The sequence below is a fragment of the Pieris rapae genome, chromosome 18 (assembly GCF_905147795.1).
Source record: "Pieris rapae chromosome 18, ilPieRapa1.1, whole genome shotgun sequence".
NCBI classification, from domain to species: Eukaryota; Metazoa; Arthropoda; class Insecta; order Lepidoptera; family Pieridae; genus Pieris; species Pieris rapae.
The window spans coordinates 7,935,202-7,960,881 of NC_059526.1; the positions used below are offsets into that span (position 1 = coordinate 7,935,202).

Sequence of the window (25,680 nt, forward strand, 5' to 3'; positions counted from 1 at the left end):
TCGAGGAACTTATTATTATTATTATTATTGTTTTTTTTTTACTATGTTACCTTTGTTAGTTATGAGCCTTTTATTGATGTAACATTAATTTTGCAGTGTGCACATGGTTTTACATTAGAATCCTGTTCATAACTATTAGTTTTAAGTTTATTTTTGTAAAGATTATAATGTGTTTTGTGCACCAAATAAATAAAAATAAAATAATAATAATATGGTGTGCATGATTGGTGACAAATATGTAATGTGTGGTTATATTATATTCCGTATTTTTTTACAGATTTGGCACGCAGTCTGTCTAAAAACATTTTCTTTATATTCGTAGCAAAAGAAGAAGTTAAAGAAAAGATGGCCATGTTGGATGCTAAATGAGAAGCACTGAAAAATATTCCAGGCATTCAATAAAAACATTTCTTCCAACCTGAAGTTGGGAATGATAGTATTTCCGTGGCGCGAACTTCACTGTCTCATCTCATATGCAGACTAGTTTTGAAATCTCCGAAAACCACTACTGAAACAAAAAGTGATTGGGATGACGATGACTTGGAACCACTTACAAATAAAATACAAGAAGGAAATCTCTGTCCTTCAGTATCAGATCAGAGTAAATCTTTTGTCCCACTTAAAACAAAATTGCGCATTTCAGATGTTTTCAGACGACGAATATCCTCTTCAACCCTCAAAAATACTCGCAGAAGCATGCCCTGAAACTGGTTCTGCCTGTGCTGATGTCTTACCAAGAGATATTAGCGCTGGTTTTTACGTGCTCGTGTAATTGCTCTGTAAGTCTGGCAAAAAAAGTACTCAATACCGCTATGTAGGGGTGTGTCAGAGCGATATGGACGAAGATGGAGAGGTTAGAGTACAATTCCTGACGACGGTTTATGGCAAGCATTTCACTGAAATTGTTAATGACATAGCAGACGTACGATTTTAAGATATTATCGCGAAGTTGGAAGCGCCAAAGAAAAAGATTGACGGAAAAAATACGTTTGTAGAATATTCGGCGAATATAGACGTATTTGAAATGAAATAATTAATATAAGTGACAAAGAAGTGTTCTGATTAGTAATAAACATTGATTGATATCTTATTTTATTCCTGTAAAGGTTTTATTGATGTTTGTATTCACTTAAATTAGACGGGTTGCACCCGCGATAATTTGATGTTGCACCCGCGATTGCTTTAAAAGTGAATAATTCTGTGTTTATTTTTGTTTCCTATAAAAAAATATATTTGTTTACTTGGTTAGTTTAACGCCTTACGAAATACGAAGGCATAACATAATAAAAGTTTCACAATTAACAGACTTTTGTGTTTTTGTTTAATGATCTAGAAAGACTCGGCCAACTTTGTTGCACCCGCGATAGGACTTTGAACCTCATTCCTGACTATATTAATTATTTCAATAAAATTCTTTTTTCGAAATATAAAGTGAACTTGTTGAAACGTAGCACTTACAAGAAGATGTTTATTTAAAATATTTTTGGTTTTATTATTATGAAACTTAACATGCGTCAAAATGTTGCACCCGCGATAATGGAATCACCCAATAGTATAAATAATAGGTGGAGATGACACACTTATATTTATATAACATTAGTTTGAAACATACATAACTTGTATGAAATCTCAAAAGCCTAGAGTAGCGCGAGCAAAATAAAATTAATTAGAAAAAATATTCTACTGCAACTAGAACAAAAGACAAGAGTTCATTACCCCACCCTAAATGTATAAAACTTATAAAAGTCCTAGCATTTAAATGTTCTTTAAACTTTTTTACGTACAAAACTTTTTTGAACCTACGACCTCAGGTATGTGAGTCGCACGCTGGAGCCACTAGGCCAACACTGCTGTGAACCTATACAATGTAATTAAAAATGGTGAATTAGAAAATTTAATCAGATTTAAAAAGATTGTTGTGTGGCTGTGTCTCTTACGAATGTGTATCTTTAATTTCCTCGCGAAATTGCGATACTTATTCGTTCATTATTAGAATTACATTAATAAAAATAATAACCCGTACGAAGCTGGCAAAGGTCGCGAGGATTTAATAAAAAAACTATGAAAATGTCAATAAACTACTTTGATTCCTCGTTTATTTGTTGAAGTGTTTCCTATGAACATCTTTCCAACAGTAAGCTACAGTAAGCTAGAGATGTCTACGTACAGTAAAATAAACAGACCGAACCATAAACACAATAATAAAACCACAGGCTCTATCCGAATACGATCAGCGGCTCATGAATAAATTTGCAAGAGTTTTCCGACTGATAACGCTCTGTAATGTCTTTGGCTGACAGTCGGGTGGCTGCGATTTATGTAAAACTAGGACAAACGATAAGTTCCGTGGAAGTTTTAAAGAATGATAAATTTCAGAAACAGGATGGAATTGGAATTTTGTGAAAAAAGATATGAACAATGTTAGGATTGCTTTTAGAGTTTAATTTTGGGATGTGAATACGCAGTATGCGTTCTGTCCCACTCTAACGCGTATTCGCCGAACCTATATTGCGTCATCGTGTGTTAGGTTTTTATTTTCGTTACAGAATTTCTTGATTTGGTCGCCGCGCTCAAAGCCCGCGATAAAATCTATGCTTTGAAAAAAATTTGCGCGCTTTGCTAATTCAATCTTTAGCTTTGCTAATTCTTTAGTAGTTTCGATGATTAAGTCACCGTCCCCTTCCAGTCCAGTTTCTTCCTGTTGCTTCCATCCTTCCTTGACCCCTCAGGTCTTCTCAGAAGCCTATGGCGGACTGAAGACTTTTAACGGTTAGCGAATATGATTGTCACCCTTTGGAGAACAGTAGGCGATTAGGGCGTATTGACCTCGGCTGGTGAAAAGCCTCTGAATTATTAAGTTTTTTAGTTTCGTTATCATTCTCTTAGATACTGAGTGAAAATGTAGAATAAAAAGAAATTTGTATTCAAAGAGCGGAAATGGGCTTTTGTTAGAAGAATATTTTGGAGGAATATTTTGTACATTATTTACTCTTGATAACTTTCAACTATTTCTGATAATATGAAAGAGCTGAATTGGCCTATTGGTTTCGAATTACGGCCGTAAATTTGAATCAGGGCTCTCCAATAAACTTAGTATGTTTAACACTCGTTTATAAAAATCTAATGGAGAAAAGTGAAGCCGAAGAGGAGCTGGTGATATATGAGTAAAATCATTAGCATTAAGGCCTAATATTCTACATACTTGTGTTATATTTAATTCATAATGATATTTTGTAATAATAATAAGAAGATATTATTTCATAATAAGATATTATTATTATTAATTTAGATCAAGGAGAACATCGTCAGGAAAGTGGCAGCCAAAAATCGAGTGCGTTTGTCAGGCACACTTGACAGACTTGTCAATTGTTTAATGAATTGATTATTCTTGTCTTTTCAGGTAGACATCTACAATGAAAGCTGTAAGCGTCGTGGTCCTAATATCAGTTCTTCAGAATGGTAAGTATTAATACTTAATAACTGCATTCATCTCTCGGCCTACACCCTCTGTCTTCTTTGGCGATGAGTAGGGATGCCTACAGCTTCGAATTTAATGACGTTGAATAAGTGATACCTGGATGATCTTATGTTCCAAAATAAACGTATTTTTTTATTTTTTATTTCACTTTGCAGCAATCAATTACTTTTTTACTTCTATCGGGTCTAATATGTACAATTATGTATTTTATATTATAGAGCCATATACCGATGTATTTCTGCTGTATTGCGAAAAGTTTATTGGGAAATGATGATAATTTAGCTTTTAAATTGTAATCTTTAAAATAATCTCATAAAAGATATAAAATTGGTTTTGAATATAATATAATAAGGCTGTAACATTATTGTCGCTTAACACAACAATACAATACTTCTACAGTAATAATTATAAATAAATCGGTGGCGCTACAGCCTACTTAGGTTTTGGCCTCAGATTTCTGAATCTGTTTCTAGATCATTTTTTAAATCTAATAAGCAAGTAGGTGATCAGCCTCCAGTGCCTGACACACGCCGTCAACTTTTTGGGTCTAAGACATGTCGGTTTCCTCACGATGTTTTCCTTCACCGTTCGAGCAAATGTTAAATGCGCACATAGAAAGAAAGTGTATTGGTGCACAGCCCGGGACCGAACCTACGACCTCAGTATGAGATTCGCACGCTGAAGCCACTAGGTCAACACTACAGTAATAATAATAGTATAAATAATATGTGGAGATGACACACTTATATTTATATAACATTAGTTTGAAACATACCTTACATAACTTGTATAAAATCTCAAAAGCCTAAAGTAGCGCTAGCAAAATAAAATTAATTAGAAAAAATATTCTACTGCAACTAGAACAAAAGACAAGAGTTCATTAACCCACCCTAAGTGTATAAAACTTATAAAAGTCCTAGCATTTAAATGTTCTTTAAACTTATTACGTACAAAACTTTTTTTAAACAGCCTCAAAGAATGAAAAGCTTTAAATATCGGGTTGGAAAAATCCTTGAAGATGTCTCAGTTTTTAATGAATAGAAATTGCAACTGAATTTCTGCATAATACTTAGTTTAAATTTCAGCGGGAATTAGCCTAATTATAAAGGGAATAAATAATACTTCCAAGTTTTACTATGACGTTTAAGGCAATGTTATTGTATTTGGGATATATTCGCGTTAATTCGTTAGATAGTGGTATTTGGGATGTTCAAATAAATTAAACTCATTGGTGAAAGTTAATTGCAACTGTTTTAAATCGTTTTAAACAAGGGCTTAATATAAAATTAGGGTTAGTGGTTTTGCTGGACCAACCAAGTACTGTAATTTATTTATGGGTTCTTAAAACTAAGTGACACATCTGTTACCTATATAGATCGATTTGAATCTATTGTACACGTATTGTACGAGTATGTTATATTTCAATTTATGAATGACCTGTCGATCTTCGTTCCGCCTAATAATATAGTGTTAATTTTAGTTAAACTTAATTTAGGATTCCATTAAGGTTAATAATATGAATACAACAAGCGAAAGTACTTGCGATACTGGATATGAAGCACTTTCTGATATACAACATTTTTTGATGAGGTAAAACAATATGTCTTCGGCTTGTTTTGAATGTCCTCATTCAGATATCGGTCCGGCCGATCTTGAGTGATAAGTGGTGTAACTAACACGGCTTTGTTTTATATATTTAGGTGAAAAACTAAAGGGATGATTTATCAAAACCAAAACCGACGTTATACAATTTATTGGCTGCAAGTTTAAGACGATTGTTAACATTTCGTTGGCGCTTTTTAATAGTTATTATAAAGTAAGTATATGTAACTTTACTAATTCATGACCATGTATAATGTGTATTTATTTGGAAACAAAACAGATACATCCTTACAATAAAATAAAGTTAAAAATAAAATAAACACGGATGTATCCACGATAGGTTTCACTAATATAGGTTAATGTTAGGACATTAACAGTTGTTTTTTTTTAATAAAGCAGTAGAGGAGTGCGAAAAAGGGTCGATGTTTTTGATAGAATCTAAAGAAGAAAAAGATTTTATATAAACCTAATACCGTAATAGGTATACCTGTTTGTTATTTACGCTTACTTTATATTCTGACAAGAAAAATCGTTGTTACTCAAATGCAACATTTCTTTGTGTTCTAGAATAATGATATGTATTAACAAAAAATACTTCGTTAGTCTAGCGAAGCCCGAGCTCATTACTGCTTCAAATGAACAAAGAACAACTTGTGAATAATGCGTGAACGAATGAATGAACAGCACCTCGATTATTCCGACATGTTATATGATTTTTTTGTCTACTTTTGTTTGAGTTATATGAACCGATTCGTGTTCGGTTTTTCCATCGGTTTTATAGGTATCGAATTCGATAACATTCTTTATGTTACAGCATAGTAAAAATGCTAAGCTTTTCTTTTTTTAAACTAATACCTAGTTCCAGTATTTGTTTTATTCACACTATATTGTATGTGAACTAGTTTTTCAAATAAATATCAAATAAAACTAATTTTGTATGGGATTGCTTTGTTTCCTTGTTTTTAACGATCTATTTATATATAAAATATAAATAGATCGTTAAATTTTACTTTTGATAGTGGATTCTATGGAAGCTTTTCCCATGAACTTTTCTCTAATATTTTTAATGTCAACATCTAGTAGCGTAGAAGTAGCAACCCAAATTTTGTGTTTACTGTTTCGGTAATATCGTCGACGGTTTTTATGCGTCAGTTTTAAAACCGGTTTAAACTACTTTGTGTCATATGACGTAGATTTTGAATTGTTACATGAGTTTAAATATGTGGTTTCATTTGCATTGCTTGTTTAAGTTTCCCTTCGTAATGTTTTACGGGTTTTTGCTTTGCAATGTTTTTTATATGCAATGTGTTGTTGGAAAAAGTTTCCGCGTTAAATAAAGGTTTTGGTTCTTTATTAAAGCTTAATTTATGATTGATGGGATTGCGATTAATTTATGCTTTTCAGTATTAACTAGTTGAGTGTTTATTGTTCATAATTTTTAATCGATTAACCCACGATCTTATTCACAAACGTGGTGGTTATTAGTTAAGAAATATTTTTCAGCAGTTTAACATATTTGTTATGAAACTGTAGGCACTTTGTTGGACAGTTAAATGCGAAATTCAAAATCATTTATTCATATTGATAACACTTATGAACGTCAAACAAAGAAATATATATATATATATGTTACAGTTAACACTAGTTTTTAGTTAAAACTCGTTTTCCCTAGTTAAAAATAGTTTTTACTAAATGCCTTTGTCAAAACTAGAAATAACAAGTGAAAACTAGAATTTACCACTGATATAATTCATTTTCTGATAAAACTAGTTGTCACTCCGAGCTTTAGTTACAACTAGCACTAGAGAAACTAATTTGAATTTTGGGATTGAAAACAAGATAATGTTTTAAAAATATTTATTAAAAAGATCTAGGGTATATAAACATAGTACCGTACCTAGTAAAAAAAACTTACACTAAAGGAGCATTTTAGGGAACATCAGCATAAAGTAGTTGCCAAGGTGACAACATTAATTAAAAGTAAATAAAATAATCAAACAAATCAACAGAATACAACCATAAAATTTATAAAAGGAACATTATAATAATAAAATAAATGGTAAATTTGTATTCGGAACGTCTTCTTCATGCAAAAATTTTTCTTTGCACTTGTCGAATTCTGACCTGTAAAGCAATTTTTAAATAGTTAGCTTTTACCTAAAGGCAATATAATTATATGATAACACAATTAAGCAACACATAGGTAGGTACATACCTGCAATATAATTTGTCGAGCATTCCATATTTCGTTATTCGACCAATCAGAATAAAGTAGCCTTGGTCGGAACAGTTTTAACTGACTAACTTCGAAAAAACGCGTTTTGTCTAGTAATAACTAGTTTTAACTGATATTCAATTGTGAGCATTAGTTAATTCTAGTTTTAACAAAGGCGTTTAGTAAAAACGCGTTCTAACTAGGAATAACGCGTTCTATCTAAAAACCGGTTTTAACTGTAACATATAATAATAACTTACTATATGCGATGTATATATATATATATACATCGCATATAGTAAGTTATTATATATGCGATGTATATATATATATATACATCGCATATAGTAAGTTACGTTTAACGAAACTTTGATAGGTAGTTGAACTCAGTAGTTGACTTCAAAGTTACGCGTAACTGTAAACCCAACCCCATCCCTAAAGACCAACGAACGGCGAGTTTGAAACTGCTAATACTAAGAAAATTATTTAATTAGGCTATAATTTCATCGGTTACTAATACACAGCTATTGTATAAAGGAACTTTAATATAAGTGTCAACGAAGTCAAAAATAATTTATTACCTATTAAATTGCTACCTTATAAAAGTTTATTTAACGCGTTTATGTTAATGTAATTCAATAAAGTTTTTTTTCAATGTATCGCGTATTATTTAATAACTGTCAAGTAGTAAAATTTTGAAACTGTACTATTAAATTTTATTCATTAGACATTAGATTAGTGAAATATCTTTAACTTTTGGTATTTCAACTGGTCAAGTAATTGGGCCATGTGTAAGTGACGGCATATACCAAGATCCTTACCGAACTGACAACCTGGTGTCAAGAAAACCCCCAGTTGACTGCGTTGGTGAGATGGAGTTGTCAAGGACCTCGAAATAATAGGGGTTCGAAGTAGGCAAAAGGGGCGAAATAGATAGCAATGATTATTAATTGTCACATTTTATTTGGAAAGCGTAAATATTTCTAGTTTATCATAAAAAGCACAAAAACTTGGTATATTGATTTAATTCAACGTTTAAAAATTGATGAATCAGTAGTGTTAGCCTAGTGGCTTCAGCGTGCGACTCTCTTCCCAGAGGTCGTAGGTTCGATCCCCGACTGTGCACCAATGGACTTTCTTTCAATGTGCGCATTAAACATTTTGCTCGAACGGTGAAGGAAAACATCGTGAGGAAACCGACATGTCTTAAACCCAAAAAGTCGACGACTTCTGTCAGGCACTGGAGGCTGATCACCTACTTGCCTATTAGATTTCAAAATGATCATGAAACAGATTCAGAAATCTGAGGTCAATACGTAAAGAGGTTGTACCGCCACTGTTTTTTAATTGTTTAAGATTATAAAATAATTAGGAATACGAATTATTCTCTCAATTTCCTGAAGATTTTCATTCTGAACGAGATTCAAGAAATGAACGGATACAATAGAACGAAACACAATTAAGACCTCTTTCTTAAATCTTTAAACAGTTCTTATTAAGTTTAGTTAAAAAGTTTAAAAGAAAACTCACAGTCTTTATTAAAAATGGTTTGAAATAAGATTATTATTAGACCCGAGTTAACATTTACTAGCGGGCTTCGCACAGCTGTTCTTTTTAATAACTTGGATAAATCTTGTATCATATATAAGAATATTTTAAGCATATATGTGGGTATAGGACTTAGAAATAAGTTCGATACCTAAGGCTAAATGAAAGATTCAGGCTTAGGTCGTGTCACAAAGTTGCCTAAAGAAGTTCTAGCCTTTTCTTTACTTACTCTGTTAATTTTTTATTATTCTTTAATATTTCTTTTGCGTCTGTGGCGAACTCTATCTGCTGTCGTCTCCTGTAGAATGACGTTAAGTTATACTAGTAGTATAGTGCTCTATGTATGCATAATATATAACTTTTATATAACTGGGGGCAAACGGGCACCACTCACCTGATGTTAAGTGATACCACCGCTCATGGACACTCTACATGCTAGAGGGCTCGCGAGTGCGTTGCCGGCCTTTTAAAATTTTTTAACGCTCCTTTATTGAATGACCCTAAGTCCAATTGGTTCTGTTTTGTGGTTTATGCGATAAAAGCTGCAGAGAATCTCTCACATCTCTCACACTCTCGCTCTCACTCAACGCCAAGGGATCAACTGCTCGGAAAGTGGTCGTCGACGATTCTAATACTACGTTAAAAAACATAGTTATAGTACCATTGCATCAAGGCATGGTTGAATATTTTTCAACTGTCGAAAATCATTTGGAAGATTAACAATTGCTGATAAAGTCTGTTCATACAGCATCCAATTTCGAAAGTCTAATGGAATACGTTTTTACATAAAAGGCACGTATTTAGGACTCTGAACATGAATGGTGCTAGTTAGGCATTCGTTAAGCTATATTGTGACGAGTAGAAGCTATTTTTAAATTGCGTATAAGCCTAAACTACTATAAAAAGATTTAAGCTGCTGTAACAAAATTTAATTCACATTTTTTATATGTACTCAACTTGCATAATTTGATATACAGATTGAGCATTGGTTTTGCTATCGATAATTGTCTCTAATACAAATTATATTCATTTTGACTGAGAAAGCAGGAACAATAGCAATATATAGGTCCTTAGATATGAAATTGGCGTTTTGAATGGGAGGATCAGATTTTAGCACATCGGTGCTACGCATATTATGAAGATCACAAAAAAATTGCAAACAAAATCTTACTAATACTATCTGATCAAATTACGTATGAAGTTAAGAGAGTAAGTAGAAAGTGGTATAGAAAGAGCGCTGGTTGCATAAAAGTGTTGATAAAAATGTTTTAAAATGATACTCATAGTTAATATACAGATTTCCTCTCAATTTTCGTTTTACCCTACTAAATGAAAATCTATTGAAGCAGCGTTTCCTGTCATTTATAAGTCTGTACGGATAGATCAAGATACGACACGTTTAGCGAAGTGGCTGCAAGTGAACGTGCATTAATGAAGCGACAGGAATAAGTATAGGTTTATCAAGATTTGTATTATGCATTGTTTGTATTTATTAACAGAATATGTACCAATAACTATAATATATAAACTAAGTTATGTACTGTTCAGAGGAGTTGTTTGGATTACCTAAAGCAGAGTTTCTGGAACTAGCTGCCCACTGAAGTATTTCCGAACCAATTCGACTTAGGGCCCTTCAAGAAAAGAGCGTACCAATTCTTAAAAGGCTAGCAACGCACTCGCGAGCCCTCTGGCATTGAAAGTGTCCATGGGTGGTGGTATCACTTAACACCAGGTGAGCCGCCGCCCGTTTGCCCCTGCTCTATAAAAAAAATACGAAATTCCAACTGTATCACCTGGATGTCCGTCAATGAAGCGTTTTTATGACGATATTATTAATGGTTTAAAAATGGATTTTAATGTTTATAACACAAAGATGAAATAAAACTTTTTATTCGAGTGAATAAAATCGCCGGGCAGTTCTAATTAGTTCATAGCTAACTGAAATCCATTCGAGAAAACTATGAGAAAGTAATTGAATAGTTCTAAACTCATAGTTTCCGGCCACGTAGTGATGAAAAATAATATGGCGATTTAGTAGATGTTTCTACGAAATACCAGCGTGGTCAAAGTATATTTGTATATAGAATATCTATCAAAAGGTTAAAAAGTCATAGATTCACTTTCACAGAAATGGATGTTATGGTATACAATAAAGTAGAAACAAGACGGGACTTGCAGTTTTTATCTACTTAATGTCTTGTGCGGGGCGGTAAGCCAAAGTCAAATAATATATTTCAGCTATACCTTTTGAAATATAGTTGCCCTTTCAAAAAGGTAGTTTCATATGGTGAAGTATGGATATATATTATACAATACCATATTTACTCTTTCAAAATTTAGCTTTTACAATATATATGTGAAGACCGCATAAGAAAAAGAAAGGCATACTGTCAAACAGTGTAAGAGCAATCCAAGTATTCTTCAAGAACTCAGTTTCTTTGAAGCTAGGGAATATATGTGATGGCAAAGGTACGATGTTGTGTACATGGTAAAGGTGTTGTGATACCAAGGACCAGAACCTGGCTATTGCCCTGACACTCTTTATTAACAAACATTTACCGACATCTATATAATATTATGTTGGCAGAGAGTTGACAGTAGTTATCTACTGTATTTTATGTATTTAATTATTATTTGAACATTACTATATTGGCTTTGTATTTATTGTAAGGATAGTGTATCTATGATTTAAAAAATAAATAAAATCTATTGTAATCAGTTCTCAGAGAAAAATCATTATTAAAACTTCCTTTCATTCATACAAGTTAAATCAGTCCAATTGCACTCTTTACTAGAGAACTCTTTTGTCTTTTGTAAAATATGTGTTTAAGATGTGATGAAAAGAGATATATATACCGATAATTTATGAGGAGGTTAGTTATTGTTTACCACTGTAGATTGTATACACTGTAACCAGACAACGTTGTTAGTTCATACTTTTATGCAATATTCAGCGATAGAAGTTCAATTTTATTTTCATAATTGGGATAGGGATAACAAGCATAACGCATAGGAACGTTCGTCAAGTTTTTAAATATTCTGCTGGAATTTGGAGTAATATTTTGGAAATTTTAGAGATTTTTCTTTACTTAAAATCATTTATTTATTATATTTTCCTTGTAGGAATAAAATGAAATAATTAACGAGAACAGCGTCACACAATACGTGTTGTTACATTGATGCAACCTACATGCAATTTTATATAAAATATTGTACATCATGTTAGCAACTAATAATTTTATTTCATTTTTTATTTTTAAATAGTTTCATAACTTTAAACTAAAATTTATCACTCTATTTCAATGTAAGTCTTTGAGAAATAAAGTATCTTTGAACCGAAAACATCGTGAGGCAAAAGGTTAAAAGTGAGTTGAAAGACGGGGTGTATCCGACAGGGCTGATCACCTACAACATATAGTCAAAAAAGAGATACAGGCTTTGAGGCTCAGAACTAAAAAGGTTGTAGCGCTGGCGTATTAATATTAGAATCGGTTGTTTAAAACAACAAAGTACTATCTGACCCATCAATTGTTTAACCGGGCATATAAACACTTGACCAAATTTAAAGTAGCGTTGTATAATAACCACGGCCTCAATAACTCACAGCATATTGGTTTAGTCAAATTACTATGTGCCGAGCTTATCTTGTTTAATCAATGCATGGCCTGCAGCCAAATTATTAGCCTATACTATATAATTATAATTATTAATTAACATATAGATAATTCTGTATTATGCTAATGTATAATTAACGTTAGATTTATATGATTTTGTTTACAGGTACATATTTGCATTATCAATGAATTAAAAAATACAGTGGCGTTTTTATTGTCTTTGTTCTTTCATATTAGGTTTACAAACTGTCACCCGTCAGTAAATTTGTTTATAAGAATATGCCTTTCCCACTTATTGGGCCAGAGAAGTTATTTTAAAATGCACCATGTACCATGGATTAATTCTAATCTATACTCTAAATTTTTAGTTCCCTATAATTCTGACAGCTATCATTGTTTGACATGTCAGACACTTTCTTGGCCGAGGACATTTTTCAATTTCAAAACAAGTCTGAACATGTGACTCTATACATCCATTTTATGTTGTATTTCTAGTTTGGGGACTAGCGATAGATATATCATAATCAGAAGTTCCTGTCATGAATAAAGAATTTATTCATTATTAAAAAAGACAAAGATCCCATCCTTGACTAATAACAGTTATGCAAATAGAAATAGTCGCTATTTTTACTGTAAAGTAGCGTTCCAAATTTGAAAAAAACCATAGCGTGTTCGAAATTTAAATATTTCTTTTGTATTACTGACTGCCTACAATGGTAAAAGGACTACAATTCGAAGTCCTTAGTAATATGACGTATGTCAAAATCGGAGTTAAGATACAGAGGTCACAGTTTCGCCTCTGAATCTTATCCTTAAATCTTTTTGATTTTTTAAATTGATCTTCCACATAAAAGTGCATTTAAGTAAAATGCAAATATCGGTTTACAAGGCACTCGACACTGCTAAATATGTATGGCGCACCGAGACGCATCCAGGATCTTGTTTAAGCGGTGCCCGACTAACTTTGCACTAATGACTTGAATACTCAAACAGTTTATATTTTACCGTATTTATATAGGAGGTAGAATTTTATTTACACAGAACATGAAGTCGAGTTTAAACGGAATGAAATTATTTAGCGTTTACTATCGTTTTTGGTGTTCGCCAGTTTTGAAGGAACTTTATGATCTAACCTAAGGCTAAATTAATTGAACTCTAACCTAATTTACTAATAAGGATTTTTAACATAAGAAAGTGTCCAATAACTTTTAGTCGCTATTGAAGGAAAGGCACTTTGTTCTTGTGTTCTATTTCACTCACTGTTTAGCACTAACGTGCACTAACACTAATTCACTGGTTCAAATGGTTTGTCCTTTTCAGCCTCGTCACTAGGACTGTGGTGTCAAAGAGTCGAATAGCCATGATATTCACGTGATTGTAAAGCCTTTGTTCGTGGATCCAGTAGTTTGTATTCCTCCTGAGTTCTCTACATTAAGATCCCGTAGAAGGTCCTTATTGCGTATGTACGAGGGATCGTAAAACATACTTAGAGATACTGAATACCTATAATTACGAATAACGTATAATTGCTTCCCTGGAAGACTAATAATAATTATTTTTTCGGCATCACGGGAGACCGAAGAGCTGGCAGCTATCTCGGACAATGAAAGTCTAGCTATTCAAAGGGGGAACGCTGTATCTTCGGAACATCTCTTAAAGGGTGGGAATGTTATATTGATATATATTTCTGACGTTCATAAGTGTACATTGTGTTACCAATATGAATAAATTATTTAAAAAAATACTTTAAATTAATTGTTCGTAAATAAAAAATGAAGTTAGGTGGCCATATAAGTATGGAGAATTTATTATATATATAACAACTTTGTTATTAGCTATTGGAAAAGTAATGTCCATATTATGGCGTTAGTCTGTATTTAAAATATATTTTAATTAAAATTATGGTACAAAACAACGTAGAATCTAGAGAAATCTCCAATTTCCACATCAAGAATCGATAACATTCCAAGCCCATTAAAACTTTTCAGTTTTATCATGTGCAAAAACCGAAGTACCGGAAAAATTTATTCGAACCACGGAAAGTGATTTGCGAGATTTACGCCTGACTTGCATTAATTTGTATTGTAAAATCTCATTGCGTACATTTAGAGTACACATTATAATCGTAGGAAAACGCCTCGAAGGCTCGTTTTTTAAACACTCGTATCACTATTATATTCAAGGCAGTTTTTGCCGAACGCACTTTATGGAAACAGCGGCCCACTGAAATATTCCGAACCAATTCTACTTAGGGTTCTTCAAGAAAAGAGCGTACTAATTCTTTAAAGGTTGGCAACGCACGCGCGAGACCATGCCCGGCGGTATCACTTAACATCAGGTGAGCCTCCTGTCCGTCTGCCCCTTGTTCTATAAAAACAGCATAACATTAAAATATATAGTATTTACAATTTTATTAACCTATAGTAATAATAAAAAATAAAATTAATACATATTTAAAAAGTTTGGTCCGTGTGTACCTTTAACGCTGGCAACATTTCAACTTCATCATTAGTTTTGGAGTTTACTCTGATGCCACTTAAACCCGACAGACGCTTTCAGCTCAGTAACTGTGGGGACAGTTAGCAGCTAAATCCTACATGACGCATCCTATTCATGAGGGAATAACTTCAGAACAGGACCATTTCCACGAAGCAGCTCTTGTTATAGCAGTTAATCAAATATGCCAGCAAAATACTTGTTTACCAAACTTTGATACTACATTACCTGTGATGATTAGTGTTTGATATATACATATTGGTATTGTGTTTTGTACTAATCAAATGTTCCTAAATTTTGTTATCAAACCTTTTTATACCTTTGTTTATCTATTACATTGATTCTTTATAGATAGCTTCCCAAATTTTAATTTTCTTACGATATACCAGCTGCCCACTGAAGCATTTCCGAACCAATTCCACTTAGGGTCCTTCAAGAAAAGAGCGTACCAAGTCTAAAAATATCCGCAATTCATTTGCGAGCCTTCTAGCTATATGAGTGTTCATGGGCGGCGCTATCACTGGTCATATCATACATATCTGGTGAGCAAATATGCATGCAGGGTTGATGCGCAAACGAAATCCTCACACAAATTATTTTAAATAAATAAAATTCGAAAGCCTTTCGAAAACCAGTCTAAAATTCACAAAATCTTTACAACTAATTACTTCAAAAGCTCTCAAATTACTAGAAAAACGAACAATAAAAGCTTTTTGGCTTCGTGATTCCAATTAACCGTTTCTTTGTTATTCGAGCGCTACATTAATTGCGCGCTTTATTAAATTACCTAAAATGTTTCATAATTTAGACACACTTAATGCTAGACAAGTGGTGTATAAATACAATAATTTTAAATTCTAATAAAATATTGCAATTAATTAAATTAACAAGCGGAAAAGTGTTTTTTATACGTCTAAGTGAATCTTTTATGTGTACCTATTGATATTTTCCACATCACCAAAGATGTGAGGAAGTATTTGACGAGGCGGGCATACTTACCTGTCTGAGCACCGCATTTGACATTCGCTCTAACGGTGAAGGAAAACATCGTGAGGAAACCGGTATGCCGTGGACCCAAAAAAGTCGACAGCTTTTGTCAGGAGCCTGATCACCCACTTGCCTTTACATTAACTGATCATGACACAGAAATCTGAGGTCTATACCTGAAAAGGTAGCTCCTCTGATTTATTTTAATTTTTTAGTATAACAGTAAAGAAAACATGAAAAAACCTTCGTGCCTCAGGATTGTACTTTCTTGTTTAACTAAACAATTGATAACGCAATACAATTAATATAAATGACGAAATGAAGTCATTAAAACACAGAGAAAATAAATATTTTTCTACCTTACATACTATTACACTATTAGGTCAAGCACTCAATTCGTTTTTATTACAATTTTCGAGTGTTATTTTAAGAATCCGGCTGTCTAACATTCAATCCAAGAACTCTTACGCATTGAATGTTAGACAGCCGAAAAAGATTTCCGTGCGAAGCGAGTATTGAACTTGTTCATGGATTGGCATTATCCACAGAGTCTTAATAATCTAAGGTAATTAATGTATTGGATTTTATTTAAACTTTGTTATGCTTATAGACATAGGTTGTCTAGAATAAATCGCTCGAAAGCGATAAGATCGCCAGTTGCTTTTCTTTAAATTATGTTCAATTTTTTTTCTTTTTAATAAATAAATAAATACATAATTATTGATTTAAATTAATTAGCGTTGTAAATATAAGTTAACAACAAGTTAAATCCGGGTGTGATAGCTAGATTTCGGTATTGGATGTGTTTAAATATTACAACAACGCATTTCGACTTGAAACACGTTCTGATAAAGGATGACTGGCGTTCAATGAGGGTCGGTCGGTGAGCATAAATTCTGATACAATTTAGAAACAATTAACTCCATTTGTGTAAAAATCAAATCAAATCAAAATATCTTTATTCATATAGGTAAACATGTACACTTATGAACGTCAAGAAAAAGAAATTAAATTAATTGTCAATTTACATTTACAACCAGTTCGCAAATGAAGGGCGTAGAGCGGGTAAGAAGAACTGGCAAGACACTTTCCGCCACTCTTTTCAATCGCCAAGTTTTTAATACAAATTGTTTGAACTGGAGCAAATCAATCCCAAGGATTAGGGTCATTTAAGTATTCGTCACATTTATAAACAAACAAAACATCACCTGTATTACTAAAATGCGCCTGCGTTATTTATAATCGAATTTAGTTAATTGATACGTAATTATTTATTGCACGCAAGAGGGTTGGTTACTTACATATTTCTATCGTTGTAATTAATACCGTATAAGGTCGAAATCAGTCGTTTCACAACTAAGTGTTTTTTAATGCAGTTTTGACTCGCACTATCACACTGTAGAAAGCTGCCCACTGAAGTATTTCCGAACCAATTCGACTTCGGGTCCTTCAAGATAGCGTACCAATTCTCAAAAGGCTGGCGACGCACTTTTGAGCCTTTGATATTGATAATGTTCATGGGGTATATCACTTAACATCAGATGAGCCTCCTGCACAGTTGCACCTAATTACAGAAAAAATATATATATGTCGGAGCAGTGGCAGCTGACAATACACCATTGCTTCAACATAAATAATAAAGACTAATTGAATTACTACATACTATCAAACAGCCTGTAAATTTGTCCATCTATTAATATTATATGAACCATATTATAACTAATTTGAACTATTTGACTTTGAAGTTACTAAATAATGAAAATGGCAGCTGATACCAGCGCCTTTGCTGCGACACATATAAAATATATGTCTCTCTTTCTATAATAAAACCAACACTGCAACCTTTTTTATGTACAATCTATTTTATTTCTGTATCTATTTCATTATCATAAGTGCAATAGGCAAGTAGGTGATTAGCCTCCTGACAAAAGACGTTTCCTCACAATGTTTTCCTTCACCGTTCGAGCGAATGTGAAATGTGCACATAGAAACTTATAATATTTATTTGTGTGTAGTTCATTATTATTGACTTAATACATCCTATGGTTAACGGATCACTCAATAGTAATAAAGTTTAATGATTTTTTCATAAACCCTCTTCCTATATATATGTATTTACGTGATAAAAGAAATTGGTCTCGTATATAAATAAAACATTCCGATATGAAACACAAGACAATCACGTACAGCATCAAACGATGCATCAATCGCGAAACTTAAGAACACCCTACTGAGTTCAAAATGAACTGGGTCCTATCGGTGTAATGGGGCAAATAGCTGCCGGCAAATCCTTTGTCGACTATAATTCGTGGCCACCCTAACCATAGTCGGTTGTTTGTCCCTTTCAATTCATACTTTTGATGTTAGGAGTGATTAATTTTTGAATAGATCGTTTTACGTACTGTGTAATGGAGAGGAATGGTATAAGCATTGTCTAGAGCCCGGGTTTCTATCACCCGTAATTATAACGAGTCGTAGATCAAACGGCCTGTTTGCCGCCTAGTTTTATAAAAAAAAGGAATCGCTTACATAATATGGCTTTACGAGACTTTGGAAAAATTCGCTAAAAAGTTTTTTTAGAAACAAATAGAATATTTAAACCAACGACAAAAGGTTGGACAGAAGGAGAACCTCGCTTAGTTTTTGCTTCATCATCACCAAATTATCTTGGCTCATACAAACACAGTTTAGTCAATGTCACGCGCAACAGCTAGTTTAGTTTTGGATTTTATTGAAAATAAACTTACAAATATTTCATTATGTTATATTTAAGAGTTAGTATATTTGATAGATTTATTAATCTATTAAATATACTAACAGTTTAATCCATTTGATGAAAAAATCACATCATCTGCCCATGGGCAGCCACAATGATGATTCTTTTTTTGAAATGAAAAAAATCACTTAAAACGATAATAACTAACGTAACCTCAAAACAGTGGCTTAAGAAAATAAATTATTCAAATAAGTAATTTGGAAACTTAATTAAAAATTCAAAGTCTTGTCAAATGAATTAACGAAAAAGCAGGTTCATTAATATTTTCAGAGAGCTCTTTGTCTGGTTAAAGTTGGTAAACTTCAGAATTAACTTCACTTGTTTGATTAGCTATTCGTTACACAAAGTTAATGTAACCGCAATATTTTCTTGGGGTAAGATTTCAGCAATTATACGTCCATTTTTATCATACAATCTCTGATGATTCTATGAAAATGAGGATTCTCTCATAGGTACCCATACGAACAGCGGCTTAAAAAATTTAATATGCTTTCACTGTATGATCGGAGGACTTTAGCCGGTGTTACTTTTTTACATAAATTGCTGCATAATCATATACAGAGCAGTGACCTCTTACAGGGTATTAAAATTGTAGTCCCATTCGTTCCCTAGGTCTAAAATCATCAATATTTTCCAAGTTCCTTCTGCCAAAACCAACCTAGGAGTTCAGGCACCTCTCGTTCGAATTCTTCGCAACTATAACGGATTGAACACAGCTTATCCGGAGCTGGATATATTCGGTAGTGGGCTGATCGGTTTCAGAAAAAGCATTGTTGGGTGCCTTTCTCAAACCCGTAGGTACGCTAACTAGCTACGTACGTAATTCGCTGTTTTGCTGATGATTTTTCTTTTTCTCTATTTTAAGTTCCAACCTTCTTTGTTATTTTATTTTATTGTGTAATTATCTTATCTTGTTTATGTTTTTAATTTTTTTTAGCATAACTTATGTTTACATGTATTGTCATACATATTAGATATAAGATTTTATAAAATTATCAGTAGATTTAGTAATATGTATGATGTTGTAGACTTAATAAATAAATAAATACAATGCGCAGAGTCGATGAGTACTTGGAGAAACTGATAGTATTAACACCGATGACTTATCATCCCGAAACTGTACACTGTTAAAGAGAGGCGTTGGCCAGATACTGATGGTGCGCTGCAGATGTTTCCTAGCTGACCACGACGGAGTGCGGAGGCAGTGGAATGAAGAGAGATACTTCTTTATAGTCCGTTTTGCACGGGTATAAAGAAGTATAGGTATACAGAGAAATACTCTATACCTTATTGATACTTTAATAAGTATATTATGTAGATGATAATACACCTTTTAAGGAAGTGGTACATACAATAATATGTAAGTGAAAGTATTGAGTACATTTCCAATTTCAAAATTTTGTTTAAAATTCAAACCCAGCCGTCAAAATTTTATTCGTCTTACGAAAGATGGTTGACATCGAGGGACATATATTCGTCACAGCATAAAAAAAATAAACAATGCATACAATTCTCTTTGGACCTATCGTGATGTTTCTTGAGTTGGCTTTAGGGAACTGGTTGTAAATAAATTTAAAACCTAAATTAAAACCTCGATACTAAAAATCGAAGCGATCGCCATCCTACAGTTTTTTTGAAGTCGGTAATTAAATAGTCAACGATCGCCAACGAGATGTCTCACATACGAATTATTTTGTTAAATAATATAACGATTACGACAGGAACTAAATGGCTTTAAAACAAAATATTACGATCTTTCTGGAATATTTGAATTAAAAAATTTATTTCAAATTGGCAACTCAATTATTTTAACCAGGAGAATAAAATAGTGTAACTCGTGTGAGGTGTGTCATTCCATACGTAAGGTTATATTGATCATAAATAATAAATACCTGCACTTTCTGAATTAATTAAAAAAAGTTTCACCTTTATAATATTATGAATAGATTTTCTTTGTCATATTGGAAATGTAGGATTTCTAAGAACGCATAGTTAGCGATGGAATATGCAAGGAATTGCAAACTTCGGCTCATAATACCGATGTCTGAGATCGTATTATTGGAAATAATTAAAGCGGAATTTGCATTGCATTCTTTATGTATACGAAAGTTTGTTAAATAAATATTAAAACAAAGATAATATGTAAATATTTTATATGTTAAAAAAGCAGAACATGTGACTTTTCAAATTCAAATCCAAAAATCATTTATTCATGTAGGTAACATAATGTACACTTATAAACGTCAAAAAAAGGAATATACATTAAATATAATTTATAATTATATATTATAAATTATATTTAATGTATATTATATATTATATTATATATTATAATTTTACATTTACTGCCAGTTCTCAAATCAAGCGGTAGAACGGAAGAGAAGAACTGGTAATAATAACTCTCCGCCACTCTTTCAAGTTTTTTCTTTTACACAACGTTTCTAAGGATCTGCCACCATTACACCATGTTCCATATGAGATCTTAAGCATAATAAAATAAATTAAAAACAAAGATTTGTCCTCTATCAGCAGGAGGCATGGTGACATCTTTGGATTAGATTTCTGTTCATAAAATGCTTACACATTTAATGAATATATTTATTTATTTTATTATTTCTTATTTTTACAGCATCTTAATACTAATACAATAGAAATCTTAAAATTATAAAAATTAAACTAAGAACATAATAATCAAAACAAGAAAAGATCTAAACCTAAATTATTATTTCTTTCTTTATTTCTTTCTTTATTGTATAAATAATCTTAAATTGTAGTAGTTTGTGTGGTGGAAACATAAACTGGACACAGTTTTATAACTAATTATATTAATGCAATGCAGATTGTGGGAGATGATATAAATCACGCTTAGTCAATATATACGAATTCAAGTTTATAAAAAACCAGTCGTTACAGTGTTAGCGTATTGTATCTCTTACATTTGAGAGTCTTTTGTATTAATAATATTCTGTATACGAAAGCATAGTAAACAATAAACGCACAAAGCTAACTGCTTGATATATTATAGTCACTGCCAGAGCGATGTTTGTGACAAGCAATTTGACGTGACGCCGGAAACGCGTAGCACGTATGGATAGTCTAAGAGCTGTTGACTGACTTTTTGTTATTTTGTTAATGCCTAAATAGAATTGGTCACCCAGCCCAACATTTAGGCGAATACAAGTTCCATCAAATACATTTGCTGGGGCATCATCAGATCGGGCTGTGAAGGAAGCTCAAGTATTAAGTCGTCCTAATGGTCGGAGACCAAAAGTATGGTAAAACTGAATAGATTCAGTATAGGAGCTGCTACAGCCTAATGCCAGCAATCGACTGGAGGTAGCACAGGACAGAGAGCGCATCTCGACAGCCGTCGTTCTAGAATTGAGAGTTTTTAAAGACACTTTATGAAACTAAAGTTTTTCCAAACCAATTCGACTTAGACCAACAAAAGAGAGTACCATTATTAAAAGGATGGCAAGCCAGATGAGCTTACGTTATTACAAAATACCAATTATAATTTTAATTAATTAGACACTTAAATAGATATATTTTAGAAATTAGGCTCTTAAACTACGCAGTTATGTCACTCTAGCAATATGGCGTAGGGTTTAAACCTTTCAGTGTTAAATGGCGTCAAGTGACGTCATATTTCTATACATTTTGCGTTATACACCAGTGTGGTGTATAACGCTGATATAGCGAATGTACTTGCTGTATTTGGGAATAGGAATTTTGTTATTTATGCATTTGAATAAATACGAATTCATACACAAAAATTACTGGGTGTTACTTAATACTGTATCGTTCAAAAGTCAACGAGATCTTTTGTTTTTATAGAACAGGGGGCAAACGGGCAAGAGGCTCACCGGATGTTAAGTGATACCACCATTCATGGACTGGGACGTGGACACATTGTCAGAAGGCTTTTTGTTGCCAGCCTTTTAAATTTAAGACTCTTAGTCGAATTAGTTCGGAAATACTTCAGTAGGCAGCTAATTCCACATAGTGGTTGTGCTCGGCAAGAACTTAAAAACTTAGCCTGATAAAACTTAGTTGTAGAGATATAATCAATTAACTAAGACATAGTTTATATCATAATAAAATAATGTCTAGTATACGTATGTATTAAATACTCATAAACAAGTTCTTAAACGGTTGATGTCATTGAACAAAACCAAATTTATCGTGGATTCAGTTTTCACATTTACGTTTGGCTATCTTTAGACGTTTCCTAGGCAGGCAGGCTTCAGGGAGCTCACTACTCCGGGGATTTCTGCATCCCAGGACTACGTGGGTGACACCGCTGCGCTGCTGTCTATCTGTACTGTCTTTCGTGCCAAGAAATACTTATTTAGGAGACAGTAGGCTGTCATTTTCCCTATCAAATTGTATAAGTAACAAAAGGTTAAAAACATATTGGAAGATGTTGTAAACAGTTTAAAAGAAATCTAAATTGTAATTGAAAAAATAATATTGCATTATTATACCTAAAGAAGAATAACAGTTTATTTTTATTTATTTATTATAAATAATAATATTACGTACTAGTAAAATTTTCAAACAAAAGGTTTGTTTTACGCCAACTTTAAAACCTTACTTTAAACATATTTTATTTGTAAATTCAATACAGGTTTTGCTTAACTAACGTAAGGTAAGCAAAACACCGAGGTGAACTCATTATGTCTGACCTGGATTTAAATTCAATCTTAAATACATAATAAGTGTAAAACTTTTTTAATTAAATCCATGATCATCTATTTTCTTTGTACAATTTTAGAAAATATAAATTCTCGATACTGATTTGACGTTTTCAAGACTTATTCTTAAAATGTGTGTGTGTGAGTGATGGCACAGATTACTGTAGACGTGTTCGCTAACGTACTGTAATATCTATTTAATATTGATAGTGAGAGGCACAGACAAAAATTCAAATTATTTGTATGATAAAAGGTATTTCGACCACTGACTGGCCTAAAGCTTCAATAAGGTTGAGATGTAGATAATATATCATCAGCGCTTGGAATAAATTTACTAGCGCATTTCATAGCTACGTCATCGCTGTGATTGTAGCTATAGGTATTGTTACAAATACGGATGTGAAAGAAACCAGAGTAGACGAAATAAGATAGGAACGGGGAAAGGTTGGAAAATAGTAGCTTTGTAATAGCTAATAAGTTTCTTTAATAATTCAAACCTAACTAAAAAGTTTACTTAAGTGTCAATGTGAGTATCATGTATTTACATAATAATTTAGTTATGTACTGCATTGTTTTTATAACACCATGTGCATTTTTATGTAGTTCTTCTTCTATATAATTATAAAATTTTAAGGTTAGTTATTAGATATATTTTTAGTTGTAATGAATTTATGATTGTAATAAAATTGTCCTATTATAAAATTGATGTTGTATACGATAATCTTTATTAACTATACATTAAAAATAATACCACATTGTTTATTAACATCGTAAAAAACTATTTTTTAACATGGAGTTTCTGGCCCATTATTGCTCATAGCTTTATTACAACTATCTCTATCGATTTCTTTCTTCATTCACTTCCTGCTACTGCTTTTTATACTTCTATGCCCCTTTTAAACAGACATTGTTGGAAAATCTGGAGGAGGCCCGTGAAGGGGTTCCTGACCCCTTTTCCTGTTCCTGGGGGGTACTCAAGGTAGCTGGGATAAATTATAACAATATATTTAATCAATGAAAATGAACGTGCTTTTCTGAGAATTATTTTAAAATAAATTTTATTAAATAAACAATGAAATGAAATAAAAAATAAATAAAATACGCGAAAATGGTTTAGAAATAACCGGTTAAATCGAGCTCTTGAAAATCGTGTCAAGCTTACGTCCCGTTTGATTGAACAAATGAAATTGGGTTAAAACTTCGCTCTGGTTGTGAACAATACTGTAATTTTATTCCATTAAAGCTTTATTATATTTTAATTATGGAGAGAGATTTTTCACTTGCTTTTTTCGGGATATGAAAACAAACACAAATTACATTGAATTAGCTGAATATATGTTGATGTAAACGAAAAGCACGTATTTTTGTATTGTCTTATAGAAGAGGGGGCAAACGGGCAGGAGGCTCACCTGATACCGCCGCCCATGGACACTCTAAATGCCAGAGGGCTCACAACGTTGCCGGCTTTTAAGAATTGGTACGCTCTTTTCTTCAAGGCCCCTATGTTGGTTCGGAAATACTTCAGTGGGCAGCTGGTTCCACGAAGCGGTGGTCCGCGGCAATATTGTCTTGTCAAATTGAACATGTAGTGGTCTATGATTTTCAGAAGATAGAAGACAACGTGTTTTAGAAGGCCCGATCATATCGAGGGAGGGAGGGTTTTCACGTTAATAGTTATAAGTACTATACTTATTAATTGTTACTTTTTTACTGTTAGTTAAAAGAGGACGTAATGACAAGGATGCGAAAGATAGAGAAAGAACAAAGAGGGTTAGAGTTTTGTTTTGGATAAATAAATGTTATTTATCCATCTACATCTCTTATACATCTTAATAACTCGAGAACGACTGGACAGAATGTCATGGTTTTGAGTAATGTTGGAAAAAAAATAAAAGAAAAATGATCCAATACAAAATGTTTATGGCTTTCTTAACTATTAAATAATAAATATTTATTCCGATGCGGTTAACTCTCAAATTATCAACGTATTTAAAAAAGGTTTTTAATCGATAAGATATAAAAAACTTTTTATTTTTTATCTATAAACTATCAATTATATATATATATAATCTGTAACATTCATTGACTGTTTGGTTGTACGAAGTTTGTCAGGTCAGCTACTCGAATATAAACAAAAGTATTCATCTTCCGTTTTCAATTCTGAGTAAATAGACCATTATTATATAAATATTTAAATAAGTTCTCGTGGAAGTATTTTCATAGATGATACACGACAAATCTGTTAGGTACCATGATTTATACATAAA

The 25,680-nt window shown here is 32.5% G+C and overlaps 1 long non-coding RNA gene across 1 annotated transcript in view; it reads left to right on the forward strand.

The window, feature by feature from the left end:
* Positions 1-3,402: 3,402 nt before the first annotated feature.
* LOC123689959 overlaps positions 3,403-25,680 on the forward strand; it is a 41,226-nt gene continuing 18,948 nt past the window's right edge. The window contains exon 1 of the long non-coding RNA XR_006750808.1: positions 3,403-3,459. This is a non-coding gene — a long non-coding RNA (uncharacterized LOC123689959). The remainder of the gene's footprint in view (positions 3,460-25,680) is intronic.